Raw genomic sequence first — 18,517 nt, 5'->3', positions numbered from 1 at the left:
AGAAATGACATCACAAGACATTTTAGAACACACAGCTTTACGGCTTTTTCTAAGTACTAAGGGCATAGCTAAGGCAAAGTGTAACAAGTACAGAACAACACCGTCTTTTCTGCTTAGTCACCATGTAATGAAGGACGCCATTGATTGTCCGTTATTCTTTCGTTGAATTCTTTTATAATTTGCCAAGTACAACGAGGTAAGAGAAAAAAAAATGTGGTTTGACGTCACGTAATTATTTCCTCACAAATTAAAAAGGATAATGGCACGATGGAGGCGTACGCAAACATTTCAGGAAGCGTCATGAGCCTTAGCAGCAACTATACTATTTTTCCGCCTGAAATCATTTCCTTCCCGAGACATTTTTATAATTGAACGGGGCGTGAAAACATATACTCAACCAACCAGCAGCGGCCGCTGGTAGTGATAACAGAGGCGAAAGAAGCAAGACAAATACAGGCCGGAATCTGTTGTATAAATTATAGAAGGAAAATGGTGCGATGGCGACGTCTGAGCTGGAGCGTGACATGTGGCTAGAACAGTTATTCCAATCGAGACAATAAATCACTTCTGAGACTTCCGACAATAACCATCCATAACGGCACGCTCCCGAACAGTTCTAGGCGTTGGATGCGACGGCGACACATGTCACCGGTTCATACTCTTCGCCCTCCCCTTTCCCTCTTTCTGTAATGTTTTAAAAATAAAGATACACCTGCCTTGCGAAGAAAGCCATCTTCTGCTGGTGGGTGCCGGAGAGGGTCGATGTCCTTTATCAACTTTTGCTGCGCGTGCATGTACTGATTGTGCACTGAGTAGAGTGCGCAAGTGCTTTTTATCACGCGTCTGGAAGCAGAGCCATTTTCTATGTCCCCAGGACATGCATATGTGCCCTTGCTGGTGTTACCGCGGACGAAGTGCAGCGAATGACATGTGGAAGGTGTGAATACGATCTCAGCGAAAAGGGCCAGAAGCGACGGAGGGAGAATACGTCGTGTAAAACAGGCAACAACGCACAACAGACGAAACACCTTGTAAGAAAGGAAAACTGAACACCGAAGTCATATTCAAAGTTTATGTTCACGTGCATCAAGCTTCTGAAAATCCGAAAGCCTCAATCAGTGCACGCGTTTTAGCTGCTGCGCTTATCTGCGTAGGTAGAGTGCAGCGTACAGCCATCGACTTCGCTGTCGTCTTGAATGACAGGCGAAGCCGACATGAGCACAAAAGGAGCAGCAGAGCGATGCCGAAAAGTGCGAGCTCGAAACTCTAGAAGAGATGAAGCGGAACAAGTGCATCCAGCGACAGAAGAAATCCATCTTAGAGCAGTGCTCGTACGCGCAGTGTGCTTTTGAACTTTATTCGCAGGTCACCAGTCATAAGATTCAGGAGCGTCTCTCCTACCGGGAAAATGGGCGCAAGGGAAGCTTGCGTGTGCGTGCCTGATCAACTGCTTCTCTTCTTTCTTCCTTTTCTTTCTTTTTTGCTTTCTTTCTTTCTCATTCGCCATTGCTCCCTCCTAACATTTCCTTCCTCCATGCCAGGAGCTGGACCTTCACGAACGTGATTAGCAACGTGACAGTTCAGTTGCTACAAGCAACAACAACCGTCATGCGTTCCTATCTGCGAAACAATAAAACGTGACAACTTTAAATTGCAAGTGACCCCGACAAAAGATGAGATCGTCATATCAGACACCACTGATCCCTGACAAGCCCACGATCGAGAGGGCATCAATTATTGGAAAACAGGAAATACAAATACGCATACGAACGGCGCACTTAAAAAGAACGCATTTCTGTACACTAGCCGGCGCCGGTGTTTTCGTGCACGACGCCTCCACCGCTGCTACCTAAATCTTTAACTCATTACAGGCTTCACTTGAAAAAGTAAAGCGACCCTGATGCAAAACTGAGGGGTCTGACAGAAGCACTCGCACTGACTGTGTTGGTGAACACAGGTGATTAACCGTGTGCCATCCTCTTTTCTTCTCAGTCGATGTATTGACCTTTGCCCTTTACCACTCCCCCCCCCCTCCTTCACCATTCGAAAACGTTATGCACTTAACGTGGTTTTGCATCGCCTTTAGGATGGGAAGCATTGCAAGCCTTCTGCAGTTACCTGGTATTACTAGTTACACTAAAGAAGGTATTAAAAACCAAGAGGCAGTCAGGGGAAAGAGAACTGTTGAGTGGCTCCGGAGAAGGTTGCCGTCGACCGTTGGACGTTTAAAAAACGTTATATATATGGTTATATACAGCTAAGGGATAGGCAACAAAAAGTTTTGGAGCAACGGAGCTTGGCAAATGTTTTGCTCCACTAGCGTGAAACCTTAGGAGGGGCGAAGCATGCAGTGTGCGCCGGTGTTTTAGCTTCATCCGCCCTGCGTCGACGTTGTCTTTCGCCGGCGAGTGCGCTCGCTCCTTGCGAGCTTACAGTGCAGTATCCGTCGCAGAAAGAGTGTATCCGGAGCCAAAGTGCGCTGTTCGCTCTGTCTCGCCATACGACGCGCGCTGCTTGGGCACCGGAGAAGCGTCGGTGCGAGGAGCAATCGCGCCCTTGCTAAGGCGGTGGCGCCCTCTGTTACGTTGAAACGGTTTTAATCATTCAACTGATAGGCACACTTGCCATAAGTTGTCTCCGTGTTACACACCACAACATGGTGTGTAACACGAAGTATGCTTTACAGGATAAACTTGGCATGTGAAACCAATTTTCAGGCGAAATTTAACAAATTTCATTTAACTAATGCCTATTGGAAAAAGTCAAATGGTGGACATGGTGGAAACCACCATCCACCATTATAGTGGATTAATGTAGTGGGTGGATGGTGGACGGTGGTGGATGGTGGGTGGATAGTGGACGGTGGTGGATGGTGGGCGGTGGTGGGTGGATAGTGGACGGTGGTGGATGGTGGACAAGGTGGGTGGATAGTGGACAGTAATTTAGGTGGGCAGATGGTGGACGGTAGCCTTGGTGGGTAGAAATTATGCTGTGTACAAGGTACGTGGCAGGTACGGAGATGGCGGGCATATTTGTCAATGAACTATTTCCCTTTCAATGCTATTTCAGTTATATTTCAAAACATATTTTGCCTGTTACACAAGGCATACAGGTTAACCACAGAAAACCAACTGGTAACTCTCAGCTTTGGTTCCAAATGTGTTATCAGGCAAAACAGGCACAATAATACCATGTTTGCACTAAGCAAAAAGCAGACTGGCTCAGTGAATAAGTTTATTCCCTTTTCTACATTGCTTGGCGTTATGCTTACTCCTTTGCCTCGACGAGCAGCTTCTGCAGAAAACCCTCGCAGAAAACCCTCTCCACGACATCACGGTAGTTCCTCGGTGGCTATAATTGAAGCGGCTACAAGGAGATGCATTTCTCCAAGCAACCTGAAAAATATTTAAAAAGCATCATTAAAAAATATAAATGATGTGTTTAGAAATCAATATATTGATGCGTCTTACACTGCTCCTTTCAATCAAATAAATAGATACTATAGTGAGTCCTTGTTGCAAGTATGACATATTGTTGGGCTAGTTGGTTCATAGGTACAGCAGACGCCTTTAAAATGGGCGAAGACAACACGTTCGAAGACAGAAATAAACACACACACACGAAGCGCACGGTGTGTGTGTTCTCTGCGCTTCGCTCGTCTTCGCGCAGTTTATACGTGTCTGCTGAACTTACGACTAAGTGACTTTTGAATTAATAAAGTAAAATTGCACTACAAATCACTACAGCTGGTGAGGTACTACCGGCTGTTATGTTATTTTTTCGCGAGTTGCCGTAAGCGAAATAGTGCCAGCATTCCGTGCGGGGACAATTACTTGCCCTCGCAACAGGTCGGGAGCGTTCACGTGATGGTAGCCCTTGAAACAAATCTTATTGAAACCACAAGTGGGTCAGTTCTCGCGGCAATTAACCTACCCCTCGCAAAATGAACGCGCGATTCGCTAGCCCGCGTTGAGCAAGAGAAAAAAAAAACACACTGAAACCACAGCCTAAACTTTCAAACGTTGCAGCGGCAAAAGAAATCCACATTGGACGATGCCGGCGCCCAGCCAACGCGGATACACAGCCGGCCAGTTGACGCTAGCGCTGCAGTGCCGAACCCCCACCCCATTCCGCCTTCCCCAGAAGCCCACCTACCACATTATATCGTCCTTCAGGGGCGGATTCTGAACAAATTCGCGTTATTTCCGACGTAAAAACTTATGAGTGCACAAGGGTGCTAGCATAATCAGTGTTGTTTATTGCATCACCAAATGAAACTTATCGCGCCTCACCGATTCCCAGTCACAGCACAACCCGATGGCAGTAGCAATAATTTTTTTAGTTTGGTTATTACAAGTGCAGTGAAGATTGTTAAATACCTGTGTAAGACGAGAGCCTTTCTGTCGAAAATTTGATCTATGCTTTCAGTTTTACGGCGGGTAGTGCGCCCGTCTCACATATCCAAGCACTTTGTAACAGTATCGATTAAGCTGTTCACAAACGTCGGGCGGGAGCAGCTTCAACACAACTGCAAAGACATTCAGCACCACCGTATTCAATATCCCTTGGCAATACGCATAGAGCAATAATAATGCATAACGTGCACAGAGTAGCACTCACAGCCCTACCTTTCGCAAGAGAACATGCTGGCAGCGTACACGTTGCGACGTCCGCCGGTCTTCAGGTGATGTAACGAGTCGGCGTTGGCTGACCACCCCGTTTGCAGGCATCCGTCGGTCTAGAGCCAATAGGGTGAGTTCATATGTGCACGAACTGTCACGTCGATTCTCCATGCCACAGCGCGCGTTGCGAGAAACTATTCCGGCACTCTTCATTGATGATGATCACCAACAAAGGAATCGTACTTGGGAAGCTGGCGCCTGCAGCTCGCTTAGTGTGCCGTGTACCGCGTATCACACTGATTCAAGATGTTCCGCCTAAGTCAATGACCGCAACATAAAACACAAAGCACGGGCACGCACGAAAATCAACCGCATCAGCACAAACACAATCACCACGCCATTACCACGTTGTAAGCAGCGCGCCGCCATATGTCAGGAAAGAAAAATCTGGGAGGACGACAGCGGCGACGCCAGTGGCCACGGCAAAAACGAATTTCACTTCCGACACTGTCGGAAGTGACGTCACCGCCGCCATTGAGACAGCGCTTATGGCGAACACGGCCTCAGAGACGGGCAGTAGACATTAATCTCGGAGGCTAGGTTGTAAGGCGCTACCAGCGCAGCGAGGAGGAGGGAGGGAGCTGGGAAGCAGCTGCTCGGCTCAGATAATAATAACTGCTGGGATTTGACGACGTCCCAAAAGCACGATATGATTTTGAGAGACGCCGTAGTGTGGGGGCTCCGAAAATTTCGACCACTTGGGGCTCTTTACATGCGCCAATATCTAAGTATACGGCTGTGCTTTGCACCTTGCCCCCGTCTAAATGAGGTTCTCTGCTCAAGCCGCAAATTGTTTTTGCAATACAGTACATTGTCAATCTGTTTACGCGAGGTGATTCGGTTGCAGCATGCATTTCACGGGCCTTTTTCTCAACGTTTACATCCGTAGCGCACATGATGTTGATGTTTACTTCCAGCCTTATCATAAATGTGAGCGAGCAGCAAATTTAGCGCGAATGTTAAAGCGCAACAGGCGTGGTCTCGGGTAGTTACAACCCACGGAAGTCCAAAAATTAACTGCTATCCAGTGATCACTAATTTTGCTTTTCTTCGTGCTCGAATCAATATTCTCAGCCAAGAAAATCGTATTAAAATTTACTAATAATCAGGCAATACACTCTTGAGCATTTTTTCGCGATCAATACAATAGGTACTGCAAACAAATGTAGCATTGAAAACGAAAGCTCAAGGGGCTCGACCACTCACCACAAAAATATAGATTTATTTCATGTCAGTCAATAAGAGATAAAGAAAAGGCATGCTCACAAGGGGTGTATTACAAATACAAAACAAGTTCGATCCTGTCTATTGAGTTTTACATTGCTCCATTAGGCATTACCAACAAGCTCAAAATGCTGTTCATTTGCACTGCAATGATATTTCACATTATACTCATCGTAGTTGCCACTGTTTTCGAGTATTATGACAGTGTTTGGCGCAGCTTCTCCAGCATGGTGCAGCATGGTACACCATCATTTTCCTCACCCACCATTCCCTCGCTGCTTTCCACCATTCGCGCCATAGTGGGCGCTGTCTCCTACCCCTACCCAGTATTTTGCTGCTACTCTCCACCATCGTCCACCATCCTTTCCACCTTACCCAGCTAACGTACACCATGCCACCCACCACTGTCCACTAAAACACCATGATTTCCAGCATACCCAGCATTATTTCCACTATATCCACCACCTTTTCCAGTATCCACCATGGTAGTTTTTCCGATAGGGATGCAATTGAATACTGATTATTCATCTATTTTAAATTAGTTTAAATCATTTAAGTTTATTCTGAACCGGTTTTCACTTATTATACACTTGTTTTTGACCATAGTTTGACAACTTGATCTACTGTGACGACGACATGACACGCCGACAAGCCTAGACCATAAAGTGCTTCGCCCCTAATAGACAAAAACAGCATTGCCGGTGCCTAGCCGCTAAAGCATGAGAACTCAGTCCTAAAAGTGGCAGTCAGCAAAAGGACCCTTGGCACTTCGATGCGTGACAATGCTTTCGAAGCCTCGTGCGCACCGTTCTGCCCATCCCAATGGCTAGGATTGACATCCCCAGCCGGCTGGTTGTTGGCGACATCAGGATGCCATCAGGTTTCCTGTCGTCAGCGACACCGGCCGCAGGCAGGGCATTTCCGCGAAGAAAGTGAAGGAGTAAGTGCTTGCACACAATGACCCAAAATTACCCGCGGAGCCCGGGATACAAACTGGAGAAGTGGCGAAAGGCGGGCTAGTTGGTACATAACTTAAAACTTGAAAAACAGCGCAAAGACAGGACGAAGGAAAGTGACACAAGGACGGGCGCTGACTGTCAACTGTAGTTTTTGTACAGTTGTAATTTTATACAGTTTTACTTTATACAGTTATATTTTATACAATTTTATACAGTTAGTAATACAGCTGCAATTTTTATACACTATAGGCCTGACCTTACAAAATAGAGCTACAAATGTTGATCAAGGGAAATAGTGAATGAAAACCAAGAATGAACAAGGACACAAGCATGTCAATCTATGTAGTCCTTCTATATTAACTTATACAGTCTCGTTATGTTTCCTCACTGGTAGAACAATGTAATATCATCTGTGGTGTCACTGTTTGAATATGTTGCGTTTCTCGTAAAGTATAAACAAGTAATTGGCTTTCGCATTTACATTCGGTAAAACTAGGTCATAAGGTAAAGCGCGAAAGTTATTTGCTGCTTTGCAAAAGAAAAATGGTTTAATATTGATTCGAGCAATAGGTAGTATCAAGACCGTTCGCGACTGTAAGAGCATCTACCCTGTCTCTCAGAGACTGGATCTCTGTAAGTCTTTGTCCTGGGAGAGCCAGCATCACAAACGGGATCAGTAACCTCATGTGTCAATCTTCCTTAGGCCTCAATTCCCACACCATCGGGAAGAGATTTCTTCTCTATTCACTTCGTTATCGCTGCTGCTTTTTATTCGAATATGGTATTCACTTTTTTTTTTTTCAAACATATATGCAGCTGCCTGCGCGCCTTCAGTGTGATCCTTATCTGACAGCCGCAAATAGCAGAGAATAAACGAGCATTGACGACCATGTCAGGTGTCCATAGCTGTCAGTTTTGGCTTCTTGTTTATCCCATCTTTGAAGTGAGCAGGAAAACGTCCATCATTGTCAGCGCACTGGCAGAAAGAACCGCCCACTTTCTCAGACGTGACACTTCGCCTTCCCATTTTTCGCTTTCTTTCTTTCTTTCTTGCTTTCTTTTCTTCTTTCTTTCTTTCTTTCTTTCTTTCTTTCTCGAGCGAAATAAGAGAACGTCTACACAGCACTGTAGCGAGTGGTACTTCTTCGTGCATGATTTATACAGCGTGAGATTATAGGCTTCTATGCCGTCACATACAGATGCCCTTCACATGCCTTCGTGAGCTCATTATAGCTCCATTGTCAAGAGTGTCCATTGCGCCCCCCCCCCACAAAAAACGATCACCATCATCATCATCATCACTATTATCATCATCATGATTTCTAACTAAACACGAAACATTGTAACATCACACCATTACACATAACTGTCTTTCAGAATGTCTTTTCATCATTAGCCCTTTTTTCTTGCTTCAACGTCCTTTTCGGTAGGAACCGTTTCTTTTGCTGCTGATCGATTATTTCGATCGCAAAGGTACGGCCTATCAAAATGCGGCCAAGAGCCCCGCCATGAACCAGAAGAGGCGGTTTCTATTGATTTAGCGCTATGGAGACAGAACCGGGAACCAAGCCCGTAATGGCCGCAGCTTAAGAAGCAAATCCGATCGGCTTTCTTTGTCTTGATCTCGGCCACGGGGAACAGCGGGCTAAAGGACAGTCCGCCCGATCAATGCAGAAGAAAAGAAATGCGCCTCCCATATAAAGCCAATATACTGAACCAGCCAAAGCAAAAAAAATTAAAAATTGAGAAAGCATTCACCAACAGTGTCAATTCGAATAACCTTGCGAAAAGTGTAAGAAAAAGTCTTCAACATGCACCATCTGATAAAAGTAATAGAATAAGACAATATCAATAACGCAGTCGCGTATAAGATGCTGCTACAAGTTTATTAACATTTCGTGAGATTGTCAACAATGGCAGAGTGCTAAATAATGAAAAAAGTCGATACTTTTTTCTCGACATTTTCCTTCACGATTGTGAGCTTCACAGTATAAACAAGGTCGGCTGAGAACTTGGAGGTTTGAAAATAAAGCGCCACACTACAAAGCGTTAATGTTATTTGAATGTGTTTTCTGTGGAAAATGTTTCAGTAGTGTTCGTTCCTGTTCATCTGTCGGAATCTCCGCGGCGTTGATACTGTTACGAAAGTTCTTTTTGGCCATCGATATCATAACTAGTGTAGTCACATTTTGTTATCGCTGTGTACACATGGTGCAGTCATAATATGGCACAAAGCGCGCGCGAGGAAGCGCGCTGAATTTCACTTCGTGTTTGACACATGCGTTTATGGCCGTATACGTTTCTATTTCTTTATACATCGCTTAACCTCCACTGAGCTGTCGCCTCCTCCCGCGAATGCCGCAGTGTCGATGCTGCCGGTTTGCTATGTCATAATCATTTTTATTATCAGTGTGTTTTAGTATCGTCGCACGACCTTCTCGCAGCTATTTTAGTTAGTCAAGCTCTGGAGCGTCTCATAATCTCTTATGCCTGCTATTCCTTCTTGTAATGTTCTAACACAAACCGTCTGCAACTGCTTTTTCTTGTCTGGGACACCCACTTTTGAGTTCCCATAAGTCGCGTTTCCTTCAGTGACCGTGGCTGTCTGTGACGAACATATTCATCCGGTCTTCTGAGCAGATGTACACAGCGGTGAAGCGCAATGTTTACCTTGCACTTTATCGCTTGGTACGTCCGCTGGCTGTGCTGCCGTACACATAAAAAAATTCACGCCATGTCCACGGAATGAATGATGATAAGTGGGCGAAGCTCGAGAGGGGGAGATCATCGGTAAACCGTAACTCTCCCGTGAAAGTTAGCCCATTACATCATTAGAAAGACGTAAGACTGTGCGTATATTATACAAATTCAACTTTTATTTTTTTCTTGTTCGTTTGTTGTTTCGTTTCTTCGTTTGTTCTTTTCATTTCGTCGTTGTCATGGCGGCTGGATTGCGAGGTCCCTTCATTATGACGGCTTTATGGTCCGTGAAATGAAGCGAAAGAGGTTCTTGTACTGGCTGCAGTGGGAAGATTGCAAACACTAAGTCTATGCACGTCCATCGGATTGTGGTAGGTTGCATATGGATACATCTGAGTGCGTATTTGGAAAGCATGTGCTGCACGATCCAGTCATTGGCAATGAGGTCCACGTTGAAGTCCCCAACCAGCACAAACGGACGGTTTTTGTACTTGTTGTCGTAGTCACGTAACGCATCGTCTATAAACGACTTGACATACCCGATAGACAGGTTGGGTGCGAGGTACACGGTCATGACGGCGAATGAATCGGTGAACCGGTGTTTCGACGCGTGGTGGCGATTTCGGGCTCGATTGTCGGCTCCGCGATGGAGTGCCAAGCATGAAGCTTACCCCGCGCCTCCACCAGTGTAACGACGTGGGATCGACGAGGACACGGAGCACGACAAACACGCTTTATCGTTGGTTGGTTGGTTGGTTCCTCAGTACTTTGGCTCAACCCACCGCGGGGGATAGGCCATGAAGCGGACGGTGCTTTGCTTAGGAAACTAATTCACTTCGTGAAGGAAAAAGCTGAAATGAAATGTTTAGCCTTTACATATAAACTCGCAAGATTTAAAGAAGAGAAAAAAGAAGAAAAAAAAACGCCTATATAGAAACAACAACAAGAACAATAAAAAAATATATATATATACAGTTGCATATAAGACAACTGAGGCTACACTCAACATTCAATTCTTTTGGATTCTCGTAAAAAATTAGAGACAGCGTTGAAAACGCTCCTGTGGCTAAAACCAAATATGGTTGCCCCAAATGAAAGAATCACCGGAAGTGACAAATTCAAGCCCAACTTCCGCAGGGGTTCTTCTAGTAGTCTTTTTCTTTGTGTTTTAAATCTTCGGCACGTCAAAAAGAAGTGCTCCAGAGATTCCCTCTCATTACAGTGGAGGCATAACGGTGACTGAGCCAGACCCGACCTGTGAAGGTAAAAGTTCAGTGGTGGGACTCGACAGCGTAGCCTTGTAATTTGTATTTCTTCCTTCCTAGATGAACACCATCTGCTCTTCCAAGGAAACTTTAGCTGTGGGAAATCTGATGAAAACAAAGGAGATTTATCGAAGTTATTGGCCGTGGTACGCTTTTCAAATCTCGCTGCTGTGACATACGCTGACGTGGGCAATACAGACAAAATAGGGCCATCATGGGATGATATTGCCAGTGCATCCGCATATTCATTGAGTGCTAGCCCTCTATGGCCTGGTACCCACACTAATCGAACCAGCCGTACATGCCTGGGAATCATCGAATAGAACGTCTGTATGGTACTCGATAAATTAGGTGCACTTAACGCAGAACAGACAGAGAGGCAGTCTGTTAGTACAACCACTGCTGATAGACACTGGGGCAATTTACTCAATGCTAGGACTATTGCCAGCAATTCAGCCTGGTAAATAGGGGTGAAGTCCGGTAACCGAATCGAGAATGACCAGTCTAGAGAGAATGATACAATTCCCACACCTGCCTTCTCTTCACAAACGGACGCATCAGTCGCTATCACAGTGTTAGTTTCTAAAGTGGCCAGATGATCTTCCAAAATGCAATTTAGATATTTATATGGTAAATTTTTCGCGTTCTTGGGATATATATCATCAAATTCAATCCTAATTGTTTCTACAGTGCTGAGTATCTGTACTTCCCAGAGGTGAACTTTTAATGGGTCCAAAAGTCTCTGTGTAAAAATGACCTGGGGGCAACGTAATCTAGACCATTGGTGGTTAAAAAATGAGGCTTGCTGGTTAATGAAGACATACTGTGACCTCCTCTGTGGAGAAGCATAGATTTTTAGGAATGTACGTACTGTTAAAATATGAAATCTTTTGATAAGAGACGGCAGGCGTGATTCTTCGTATAGAATATTGTTTGCAACAAATTTTGGTAGCCCCAGACATAATCGTAATGATTCACGTTCTAACAAAACCAATGGTCGAACTTTATAAGCCGGAGAGCCAGAAAACAAAACGCAGCCGAATTCTAGAATTGGTCGAATGTACATGCAATAAATCATGACGAGCACGTCTCTGCGCAAACCGGCACGTTTATTGCTGAGCCTACGCAGCATCCCTACTGCGCGTGCTCCCTTAGTAGCCATGTTTTCTATATGGGGTCTCCAGTCAAGTTTGTCGGTATAGGTTACTCCTAAATACCTAATTGACTCGACCTGAGGTATCACGGCTTGTCGGTAAAGTAATGAAATTTGCACTGGTACATTTTGTGCGAAAACAACAATTGCACTTTTATTAATATTTAGCGATAAATTAATACCCTCTAGCCACGTTTCCAGGCTATTCATATATTTCTGCAGGGTTTGGTAAAGAGTGTGAATGTCTGCTGACGTAGCGAAAAATGCGATATCATCGGCATACACATACACCTGCACGTTCTGCTGTATGGGAATAGAACATAGTAGAATATTAAATAATAAGGGTGATAACACTGAACCCTGCGGGAGGCCTCTCGTTTGCTTATATTTTGAAGAACTGACACCAGATTGCGAGCAATAAAATTCTCTATCCCTCAAGAAAGCATAGACCCATGCCACAAAGTATTCTGGCAGTCCTAAGTTCTGAAGCGAATTTATCAGTTTCACATGCTCCACACTGTCATAGGCTTTGGTGATATCTAAGGTTACTAAAGCTGAATATTGTTTCTGATATCGAGCAAGCTGTATTCTACTTTCTAGATCAACATGTGCACACCAAATGGAACAACCACGCCTGAAACCAATTTGACATGGGCTCAGTGTCATTTTTTCTGACATCCAGCGATCTACCCGGCTATGTAAAATTCTCTCGACGAGTTTTACTAGATTTGATGTGAGTGCTATAGGCCTGATATTATCTAAGGTAAACCCCGCGCCTTGCTTTTTTAATAACGGAATAACTTTTGCAACTCTCCAATCAGCTGGGATCCAAGAATTTCTAATTGAGTGATTCACAATTTCGAGTAGGCCAAGGGGGTATATCTTATGTACTGCTTTTATTACCGACGTCGTGATACCATCAGGACCTGGAGCGGAATTAGGCAGCGTTCTTACCACATTTACTAGCTCAGCAGCTGTGACCTCCTCAAAATCCTCACCCCTCTTAGGGGTCTGGGGTTGGTATAAGAGAACAGTCGTAAAGCGACTCTCTAGGCCCTGAGCGATGTCTTCGAGAAAGGACTTCAGTTCACTTGGTGTTGATACTACAGATTCTACGGTTTTCAGTACTGGAAGAACTTTCTTGGTTCTCAGAAAGCGAAATAGTGCTTTTCTGTTTGCTGTCTTTGAGAGAAACTCAGAACGTTCACTGTCAAATTTGTCCTTCGCAATGGCAACGGTTCTTTTAAAACTCGCGGCGGCATACTTATAGTCACTCCAGTTGCGAGGGCACTGGTTGAAAAGTAATTTTTTCCATGCAGCTTTTCTTAATCTATACGCCCGCGAACAGTCCGCATTCCACCAAGGGTTGGTCGAAGCGCTTTTGGAGCTGTGTATAGTGAATTTGGACTTATTCAACGATTCTTTTAGGATGTCACTTAATCTGATAGCGTCTGGTTCCCTATCATCTGCTCGGTTAGATATAGCCGCTCGTAGTAATTTTCCAAATGTACTGAAATTTACATGCGTAACCGATGGTCGAATCATGGAAGTTACTGGGCATACCATCTCAAAAAATATAGGCATATGGTCGCTACTTGTGCCAGAATTAATAGCAGACCATGTTGAGATGGACAAATTAACACTAGAAAAAGTCAGGTCAAGCACAGAATAAGACTGATTATACACAAACGTGGGAGTTCTGGTGTTGATACACATCAAGTTATTCTTATTAGCCCAATCCGACAGACGCTTCCCATTCAAGTCAGTTTTAAAACCCCACGAAATATGGTGAGAATTGAAGTCCCCCACTAATATAATATCTTTGCGGCAATTTGAAACTACGGTATCTAGAACGGCAGAATTTTGAACACCCGCTGGAAAATATGAATTAATTAACGAAAATGGGAGGTATCCCGGAATAGTAATGTCTAATGCTAGAACCTCGCTATCTGAAGTCATTAACTGATATGTAATTTTCGCTCTATGAGCAATTTTGGAGGATATAAAAATTGCCAAACCGCCACCGCGAGAGGGCCGGTCTAATCTAAATGTGCGGTAATTTTTAATTTTAAAGCACTTTTCCTCTGAAAGCCAAGTTTCTTGTAAAACAATAACATCGGGGGAATAATGATCACAAAGATGGAATAAGTCGGTAGTTGCTGAAAAAATAGAACGGCAATTCCACTGTAATACTTTTAGACTGCCTATTTTGGTAAAATACCAGCAGCACTCACTGCTTTCTCCAAAATGCTATCCTTCAAGAAATCCTTTTTTGATGAGGTTTCCTTCTGGTACTTCTTACTCTTTGCTTTGGAGTTCTGTGAAGACCCCTGTGCTTCAGGGGAAGCACGTCTTTTCATTTTTCTTGAATCAAGGTCCATTTTTTCCGACATCGAATCATGGGATCCGGAGTCAGAGCTCCAATCTACCTCGTGTTCAGTAGGTACAATTAGTTTACGGCCTGTGTTCGACGTGCTTGGCTTTGGTTTCGAAGGGCCTGGTTCAGATGAAACCTCAGTAATCTCACCTGGAGAAGGTAGTAAAGGATTGTCAGCATATCGATTACCGCCCTGCAAGATTTGTGTCAATTGAGTATTCACTACTTGTGCCAATGATTCGGTTAGGCTCACAAATAAAGTTTCCATCAACTTCGTCATCGATCTTTCCACCGTTGATGCTATTATATCCGTCAGCGACGAGTCGAGCGTCTGATTGGCCCGGTTGGCAGCGGTGGCATAGCCACGTGAGCGCTCTGAAAGAACAGATCGGGCCTCACGCCGGGAGCATCGTTTCTGTTCAATTATCTCGAGGAGTTGCAACTCCTGTGTCCTCATAGGGCAACCTTCATCATCAGCTGCGTGAAGTCCACTACATAAACAACATCTCACTTCTTGGGTTGAGCAATCATTAGTATTGTGTTGTTCAGCGCATGTACGGCACCTCACCTCCGATCTGCATCCCTTTAAGGTATGTCCGTACCTCCAGCATTTTCTACACTGAAGTGGGCGAGGGGATAGCGCTTCAACACGATAAATCAAAGGCCATGCTTTAATTTCGGTCGGACGAGTCGTGCCGGCAAATGTCACGATCACCGACTCTGTAGGGACCTTCTTGTTCTCAACGTTACGCGAGCACCGGAATACGGACACTGCTCCTGCTACGGCAAACATTTCTAGTATCTCTAGTGGTGTAAGGCTCGAGTCCACGCCACGAACTAGACCCTTCACACAGGCCAAATGGGCCGGCACGAAACAGCTCACCGGATGAGAGGCAAACGTTGTGCATTTCAGAAGATCTGTGATGCAGGCCTGGTCCGGCGAGCAGCACAGAATGCCACCACGTCCAAACTGACGCACCTCGGTGATCAGTTGGAAATGATCAGTTATCTTCCGGAGCTCTTCCTGAATTATTCTCGGGTTTTTCATGCGAATGGATTCCCCATTGGTTGGAACCAGGGCCACAGGAACGCTGTTCAGACCACTGCGCAAAAAAAGATCGATTGGCAAGTCATTGTTAGCAAGGGAAGCCGACCAGGCAGAATATGCCTGGCCGGGAGACGAAAGAGACATTAGGTTGCAATGTCTAAGAGCACCGCCCGATTCGGCCGCACCCCCGCAGTAGGATGCACGTAGACACCCTTGAAGGAACCGCTGAGGGTGAACACGACTTGGATAAGGAAGCTCAGGGCAGGACCACGGACTGCCTAGGACCGGGAGCTGCCAACGTGGCGAGCGCAGGCTGTGATATTCCTTGAGCGCTCGCGAATTTTCTAGCTCGCTGTTAAACCGTGCTCGTGGCGCGCGCACCACTGCACTTTATCGATCAGAGAAAGAACTGCAACGTCTTCTTCGTCCCTGCGCTGGGCCACGAACACTCGCGCTGCTTCGTTGCCATCACCACTGGCACATACGCGCGGCATAGGCGGTCACGTACGAGCTAGGAGGGACAAACCCATGGCTTTAGGAGCTTCGCCCCTAAAACGTGGTTGATACCTCTGTCATAGTAATCGGTATAACACGAAAGTGAAACGTGTCTTCCCAGACGTAGTTGAGCGTTTGTTGCGCATTTCTTCGCCCCAAGGGCGAAAGAATGAATGCTACAGCAACAAGTTGTAATGTCACACGAAGGACGGCAAGCAGCTCGAAACTTGCAACGCGCTGCTCAAGCAGAAAGGACGCACGGAACGAACATACACAGGATGAGAGCGAACTGTCACATTTGTAACTTATTTCTGCATGAGCACCACGCTCCTTTCGCAAAAGCTCCCGCTGCAGTGAGCCAAGTTACCTTTGTGCTCTCAACGCGAGACGTACAAACCACCGCGATCACGAGATAAGCGCACACACAAGCGCCCACGCCCTGCAGACGCGGGCGCTCGTCGCAACGGCGACGACCTTTCCAGCGCGCTCTTCAAGGGTACCTTGATGCCCGCGCATCGAGGCACTCTACGCTCTTCTAAAATCACTGGAACGGGAAAAGTACAGCGACCGTCCTGCCCGCCGCCATATTTGGTCCAGCGCGGCCGAAGCTGCGGCAGCGCGGTGTTGATTTTGCGCGGAGTAAGGCATGTTTTACGCATTGGGTGCGCTTTTGCAGCCCTCAATGAAACATATCGTTGTTCTCTAACTAATTAGGAAAGAAATAGCGGCAGTTTTCGCTTGCCTACACGCGCACGCACGCGTACTAAGGCGAGGAAGAAATGCGAACTGCGCGGCGTTTACGCGCTTGGCTGTCGGCATTTATTAAATGCGAAGCATTTCTTAGCGAACTTCTGCGAGTTTGAACGTAGTATCCGTCCGTCCGTCCGTCCATCCATCCAATCTATGTAGCCGCCCACGACTACGTGCTCTCCTGGCCGTTTCGTTAATGGGATATATACCAAATTTGGTATGGCATAACATGACGAGATACTTCTGTATGACGAACGTTAGTGGCAGGTGGTAACATGAATATCATGACTTGCATGTCATGTCGTAAGTTCGATCTCCGGTGACGGAACTTTTTCTTCTGGTTTTTTTTCTCTGCCCACTGTTAGTCTATATTTTACAACGTCATATCCGTGACGGAAATACGTCAGTGGAGCCGTGGTGGACCCCGGCATAAAACACTTTCGTGTTTAAAAAAAATGTTAAAAAGGCGTGCGCAGTTTCAACTTCCACCTAGATTTTCGCACAGGGCACACCGAACGAGCCACATGACGATTACTTGAAGTTAAGGAGAAATAAAGCGAGAGAGAGGGAGGACAACGTTTATTAGGTGGCTATTAAGTGAATGCGGAAGGGTCTCTTATTCCAGGAATCCTCTAGCCTGGACCGCCTGCCCGGCCCGCGCGACGAGTTGGCGCCGGTCGACCAGGTCCGGCTTCAAGATGCCAGCCTCCCACGCTTCACTAAGGAGGTTTGGGTCTGCATCTGTTGCTACTGCTTGTATGGCTTGGTTGATGCCTTTGCATTGCAGCAGAAGGTGTGCTAGGGTGTCTGCCACATTACAGTGTGGGCAGATGTAGTCGTATGACGTTGGTTTCAGGTGATTTAATAGAACGCCGTGCGTAAATATGTTGCTTTGTAGTCGTCTGTAGTCCGTGCCTTCGTCTCCTGAAAGTTTGGGATGGGGGGGAGGGTAGAACTTCCGTTCAAGGCGATAGTGTTGCAGCAATTCGTGGTATGTTAAGGGTACTGATTCGGTTTCTTCTGCTGGTGTTCTTGTGTGGGAGGTGCCCCGAATTTCGGGTGGGGAAGCCCGGTTGATGCATTCGCGGGCCGCGGCGTGCGCCGCTTCATTCCCCTGGAGGCCCTCGTGACCCGGAACCCAGACATTGCAGGTGTAAGGGGGAGGAGTGTCGATGCGTTTCCGTATCTTTATCGCTCTTGTGGAGATCCTTCCTTTCAGGTAGTTACGTGCCTCTGTTTGGGAGTCTGTAAAGACGACTATGGGATCTTCACTCGTTGGGGGGCGAGGGCTATTGCGGCCTCTCGGTTGTATCCGCGCGTTTGGCCAGAATAGTCGCCGTCGCCAGTACCGTCCCCTTGTGGTCTGTGACGCAAATCGAGAAGGCGCTTCGTCGCGGATACTTGGCAGCGTCCACGTATCGCGCCTGCGGGTCATTACGGTGGTTGTTCTTGACGTTGGTTACCCTGGCGAGCGGGTTCATCGGTGATGTTCAGGATGCATGTTGCGGGGGATCCGCTGAACTTCCAGGCATTCTCGGAGCAAAGACGGTATCTTGCCCTTTTGTTCGTCGTCGGGTTCTAGGATGGTTGCGTATCCACTGCGCCGGAGGGCTGCTCGGCCAGTGGGTGAGAGCTTGAGTCGCTCGATCTGGCTGACGAGGTGTGCTTCGGCGAGTTCTTCCCATGTGTTGTGAACACCCATGCGAACCAGGCGGTCCGTTGAAGCATTTGGTGGCAGTCCTATGGCAAGCTTCATGACCTTTCGTATAAGTAAATTTAGTTTTTCTTTCTCCGCTGTCTTTAGATTGAGATAAGGGTTCCGTATGTTTATGCGACTATAAAGAAGGGCTGTACCATTCCAAGG

The sequence above is a fragment of the Rhipicephalus sanguineus genome, chromosome 3 (assembly GCF_013339695.2).
Source record: "Rhipicephalus sanguineus isolate Rsan-2018 chromosome 3, BIME_Rsan_1.4, whole genome shotgun sequence".
NCBI lineage: Eukaryota > Metazoa > Arthropoda > Arachnida > Ixodida > Ixodidae > Rhipicephalus > Rhipicephalus sanguineus.
This window is presented reverse-complemented; position numbering follows the sequence as displayed.